Source organism: Aquarana catesbeiana, linkage group LG01, assembly GCF_042186555.1.
Source record: "Aquarana catesbeiana isolate 2022-GZ linkage group LG01, ASM4218655v1, whole genome shotgun sequence".
In the NCBI taxonomy this organism is placed as follows: Eukaryota; Metazoa; Chordata; class Amphibia; order Anura; family Ranidae; genus Aquarana; species Aquarana catesbeiana.
In genome coordinates this window covers 183808198-183814197 of record NC_133324.1, presented here as the reverse complement: position 1 = coordinate 183814197, position 6000 = coordinate 183808198, and the positions used below count along the sequence as shown (strand labels likewise).

General features: G+C 52.0%; 1 protein-coding gene across 3 annotated transcripts in view; it reads left to right on the top strand.

Moving 5' to 3' along the window:
• Positions 1–5594: 5594 nt before the first annotated feature.
• Positions 5595–6000, top strand: part of PJA2 (praja ring finger ubiquitin ligase 2) — a 120676-nt gene continuing 120270 nt past the window's right edge. Inside the window, exon 1 of one of the 3 annotated variants that reach the window (XM_073624599.1) lies at positions 5595–5746. The gene's annotated coding sequence lies outside the window, so the exon portion shown is untranslated. The remainder of the gene's footprint in view (positions 5747–6000) is intronic. The other 2 variants (XM_073624600.1, XM_073624601.1) reach the window with 2 other exon arrangements.

The window sequence follows — 6000 nt, the reverse complement described above, 5'->3', positions numbered from 1 at the left end:
TAGCACTAAGGGAGGTGTATGCTGCGTGCGTGGGTTTTAGCGGTACTGGCGCTAACCTGATGCTGCCTGGGGCGACGCAGACCTTATCTGACCCTAAAAACGTAACTTATATCACCGCCGGGCGATCAGGGGGTTAAACCTTTATAAGGTAGTAAACGGCAGGTGCCCTAAAACTATAATAAACTATAATAAACTATAATAAACAAACTAACTAACCAGCGTCACCCGTAACACTTATACGGTGATCACTGGTGAAAGGGTTAACTAGGGGGCAATCAGGGGATTAAAACCTTTAGTAGGTAGTATATAGGGGTCCCTGTCGCTATAAAACACTGACGGCGAACCTATATACTTACCTCCCTACTTAGCGTCACCTGTGTCACTAATACAGCGATCAGAAAAACGATCGCTTAGTGACACTGGCGACGGGGGGTGATCACGGGGTTAAAACTTTATTAGGGGGGGTTAGGGGGGTACCATAGACCTAAAGGGGGGTACCCCATACCTAAAGGGGGCTAACCCTAACTGCCCTAACACTTATAACTGTCACAAACTGACACCAATGCAATAATCAGAAAAAAAAAAAAAATGCTTTTGGTGTCAGTGTGACAGGGGGGTGATCAGGGGGTGACTGGGGGGTGATGGGGGGGTGACAAGTTTGCCTGCGTGTTCTACTGTTAGTGTAGTGTTGGTGCAAACTTACTTGGATGTCTTCTCTCCTCGGCGCCGGAACGAAAAGACCGGCTTGAGGAGAGTGACATCACTACCTCCGCTTCTGTTTACATTACAGAAGCCGAGGAAGCTGCCATTGGCCAGGAGCGATCGCGAGGGGGGAGCCACAAATGAGTGGCTTCCCCCTCACCTTTGATCGCACCTGACCTGAATCCGACCGCCGCAGGCACCGGGGGGGTCCGATCGGACCCCCCCACCCACGGGCAGGAAAGGACATACCTGTAAGTCCTTTTGCCTGCCCGTGCCATTCTGCCGATGTACATCGTCGTGCGGCGGTCGGCAACTGGTTAAGTAGTCCACCGGGTAGCAATATAACACCACACAGATAGTTTATGTAGGATGCCGACCAGAGTATAGTGTAGCAGGGGTAAGTCCAGCACACAGGACAAAGATCTGGGCAGACAAGGGTTAAAGTGTAAGTAAACCCTCCTATCGTTTTCAGCCAAGGAAACTGCCATCTTTGCCTCTGTTTAATCTTCAACTGGCATGGTGCTGCGCATGTAATCCGTTATGACACCAGCCATTGGATGGTTTGACAGTTTGGTTGAGAGCACAGCCAATGTGCAGTTAGCATTCCCGGCATGCCAGGAATGTAACTGTCTTTTGAAACTGTTAAATCAATGGGTTTACTTCTGCTTTAAGTTCAGCTCACAGACCAGCGATCCAGGCACACAAGGGTTAAATTCGGCACACGGGCAAAAATCCGGGCAGACGGGGTTCAGTCCTACTAATAGGGCAGCAATCTGAGCAAACAAGGGTTATATCCAGCACACAGGGCAGGGATCCGGATAGGGTAGGGTATGGCGCGACATGGGCAAGTCCAGCACAGAGATCCAGGTAGGCCAGGGTTAAATCCAGCACACAGGGCAGAATTTCAGGAAGGCCAGGGTTAAGTCCAGCTCACAGGGCAGAATTTCAGGAAGGCCAGGGTTAAGTCCAGATCACAGAGGCAGAGTTTCAAGAAGGCCAGGGTTAAGTCCAGCTCACAGGGCAGAATTTCAGGAAGGCCAGTGTTAAGTCCAGCTCACAGGGCAGAATTTCAGGAAGGCCAGTGTTAAGTCCAGCTCACAGGGCAGAATTTCAGGAAGGCCAGTGTTAAGTCTAGCCCACAGGGCAGAATTTCAGGAAGGCCAGTGTTAAGTCTAGCCCACAGGGCAGAATTTCAGGAAGGCCAGTGTTAAGTCTAGCCCACAGGGCAGAATTTCAGGAAGGCCAGTGTTAAGTCTAGCCCACAGGGCAGAATTTCAGGAAGGCCAGTGTTAAGTCTAGCTCACAGGGCAGAGATCTAGGTAGGCCAGGGTTATGTCCAGCACAGGACAGAGCACACAGCAGGGATGGCAGAACTCTGGCAGCGTGAGGGTTAAGGAACTCGCCAGCCAGCAGTGGAGAGCCTGGGGCAGAAAGAGCTAGGGACTAGTAGCAGAAGCAGACTGGGGCTGAAGGGGTCTGGCTGCAGCAATAGCCAAAGCAGGCCCGAGCCCTGCTTTGGCATTTATCGGAGTGGGGCACGTCTCGTTGTCTAGGTAACCCGAGACTTGGCGCTGGATTACCTTGGCAACAGGCCCTGCTCCCTCTGCGTCTGTGTTCTATCAAAAAAGCCAATTAATCGAGATCTCCAATCACATCACTTCCGGTTACTGTAAACCACCAGTGATTGGAGATTTAGATGAATTGCTATTTTTACACAATACCGGCAACCGTTTACACTCCAGTACACGAAGATTCACCATTTTTGACAGAACAGGGGGTGAGGAGAGAAAACTTGTCTCCACCTCGGAGGTGGCCATTTTGTTGGTTTGTATCAGAGCAGACTAACAATGTCCGCTCATAATAGCATGTACCGGAGTGTACACGCTTGCCTGTGTTGTGTAAAAACAGCAATTTATCTAAATCTCCAATTACTGACGGTTTACAGTAACTGAAAGTGACGTGATTGGAGATCTCGATAAACTGGAGTGCTCTGTGATCGCACACTGCTGATCACACATTGAGGTAAAGAGACAATCAGCGGTTATTTACCACATGATCAGCTGTGTCCAATCACAGCTGATCACGAAGTTAAACAGATTCCGGTTATTGGCACTCCTTTCCTCCTGCTGACATCAGGAGAAGAGAGATGATAAATGGCTTCTCTAAAAGAGACATCTACACTCATAATCAGGACACTGATTATTAGTGTCCTCATTATCGGTGCAGTTCCACCAGTGCTGCCAAACTTTGCACACCAGTGCTGCCCATCTGTGCTGCCAATCAGTGCCTCATCAGTGTCGCCTACCAGTGCCCATCAGTGCCACCCATCAGTGCTCATCATTGCCACCCATCAGTGCCGCCTATCATTGCCCATCAAGGCTACCTATCATTGCCCATCAGTGCCACCTACCAGTGTCCATCATTGCCACCTATCAGTGCCACCTATCACTGCTGCCTACCAGTGCCCATCATTGCCACCTATTAGCGCCTCCTCATCAGTGTCACCTATCAGTGCTACCTACCAGTGCCCATCATTGCCACCTATCAGTGCCTCCTCATCGGTGCCGCCTACCAGTGCCCATCAGTGCCACCTACCAGTGCCGCCTTATCAGTGGCACCTATAATCGCCACCTATCAGTGCCCACCATTGCCACCCATCAGTGCCGCCTATCAGTGACCATCATTGCCACCTATCAGTGCCTCCTCATCAATGTCACCTATCAGTGCCGCCTACCAGTGCCCATCATTGCCACCTATCAGTGCCTCCTCATCGGTGCCGCCTACCAGTGCCCATCAGTGCCACCTACCAGTGCCGCCTTATCAGTGGCACCTATAATCGCCACCTATCAGTGCCCACCATTGCCACCCATCAGTGCCGCCTATCAGTGACCATCATTGCCACCTATCAGTGCCTCCTCATCAATGTCACCTATCAGTGCCGCCTACCAGTGCCCATCATTGCCACCTATCAGTGCTGCCTACCAGTGCCCATCATTTCTGCCTATCAGTGTCTCCTCATCAGTGTCACCTATAAGTGCTGCCTACCAGTGCCCATCATTGCCACCTATCAGTGCACATTAGTGCCACCTATCAGTGTTGCCTACCAGTGCCCATCATTACCACCTATCAGTGCCTCCTCATCAGCGTCACCTATCAGTGCTGCCTACTAGTGCCCATCATTGCCACCTATCAGTGCCTCCTTATTGGTGCCACCTACCAGTGCCCATCAGTGCCACCTACCAGTGCCCATCAGTGCCGCCTTATCAGTGGCACCTTTCATTGCCACCTATCAGTGCCCACCAGTGCCACCCATCAGTGCCCATCACTGCCACCTATCAGTGCCCATCAGTGTCACCTATCAGTGTTGCCTACCAGTGCCCATCATTGCCACCTCTCAGTGCCTCCTCATCAACGTCACCTATCAGTGCTGCCTACTAGTGCCCATCATTGCCACCTATCAGTGCCTCCTTATTGGTGCCACCTTCCAGTGCCCATCAGTGCCACCTACCAGTGCCCATCAGTGCCGCCTTATCAGTGGCACCTTTCATTGCCACCTATCAGTGCCCACCAGTGCCACCCATCAGTGCCCATCATTGCCACCTATCAGTGCCGCCTACCAGTGCCCATCATTGCCACCTATCAGTGCTGCCTACCAGTGCCCACCATTGCCACCTATCAGTGCTGCCTACCAGTGCCCATCATTGCCACCTATCAGTACCCTTTATTGCCACCTATCAGTGCTGCCTACTAGTGCCCATCGTTGCCACCTATCAGTGCCTCCTCATCAGTGTCACCTATGAGTGCTGCCTACCAGTGCCCACCATTGCCACCTATCAGTGCCTCCTCATCAGTGTCACCTATCAGTGCTGCCTACCAGTGCCCACCATTGCCACCTATCAGTGCTGCCTACCAGTGCCCATCATTGCCACCTATCAGTGCCCTTTATTGCCACCTATCAGTGCTGCCTACTAGTGCCCATCGTTGCCACCTATCAGTGCCTCCTCATCAGTGTCACCTATGAGTGCTGCCTACCAGTGCCCACCATTGCCACCTATCAGTGCTGCCTACCAGTGCCCACCATTGCCACCTATCAGTGCTGCCTACCAGTGCCCATCATTGCCACCTATCAGTACCCTTTATTGCCACCTATCAGTGCTGCCTACTAGTGCCCATCATTGCCACCTATCAGTGCCTCTTCATCAGTGTCACCTATGTGTGCTGCCTACCAGTGCCCATCATTGCCACCTATCAGTACCTCCTCATCGGTGCCGCCTACCAGCGCCCATCAGTGCCCCCTGCCAGTGCCGTCCTATCAGTGCCCACCAGTGCCACTTCATCAGTTCTGCCTATCAGTGCCCATCAGTGCAGCCTCATCAGCGCACATCAATGGAAGGAGAAAAATTACCTCTTTGCAAAATTTTATAACAAACCATGAAAAAGTTTTTTTTCAAACTTGTTAGGTTTTTTTCGTTTGTTCAGCAAAAAATAAAAACCCCAGCTGTGATTAACTACCACCAAAGTAAAGCTCTATGTGTGTAAAAAATATGGTGAAAACTTAATTTGGGTACAGCGTAGCATGACAATTTTCATTCAAAAGAGTGGCAGTGCTGAAAGCTGACCTGGGCAGGAAGGGTTAAAAGCATCCAGTAGGTAAGTGGTTACTAAGACCCAGAAACGTCTTTATTGATGGGAGTAGAAGCATTTCCTGGCTTGTGGAATAGGTGAAGGGCCGCCCCTCTGTGTCTATGGCTCTGTGTCCTGACTACAACATGAACTGTCCTCTAGTGTTTGCCTGGAGACCAGCACCTGACTCCCAGCACACAGGTCAGCGCCTCCCATTGGCCCGCATCCTCCCTTTACCTGCACGCAGGCCCGTCCCCCTCGCCTCTGCCACTCACCTATTGGCTATTTCCGGACATGCTCGGTGAATTCATTGGTGACGGAGGATGACGCAGACTGTACGGTGACGTGCATTGCGGGTGACGGAGCTGCTGGACTCGGAGGTGGTGGAGGCTCCGAGCTGTAGCGGAATACAGAGCGGCAGGTACAGGATAGCCGGGGACTGGAGGTCTGACAGAACAGTACAAGGGAGGGGGAGGCGGACTGATGCCTTCGCTGAATGTGTGTGGACGAGGGGGCTGGAGGACAGTGTTGAGGCCTGCGGGGAGAGGGGGCGGGGCTCCAGAGGCAGCATCATTCTGCTGACACAACATAAACAAACAAGCAGGCAGAGGGCCATGCATGCCGCAGCTGGAGGCCTCTCCTCAGACCGGTGTCTTCTCCCTCAGACCGGTGTCT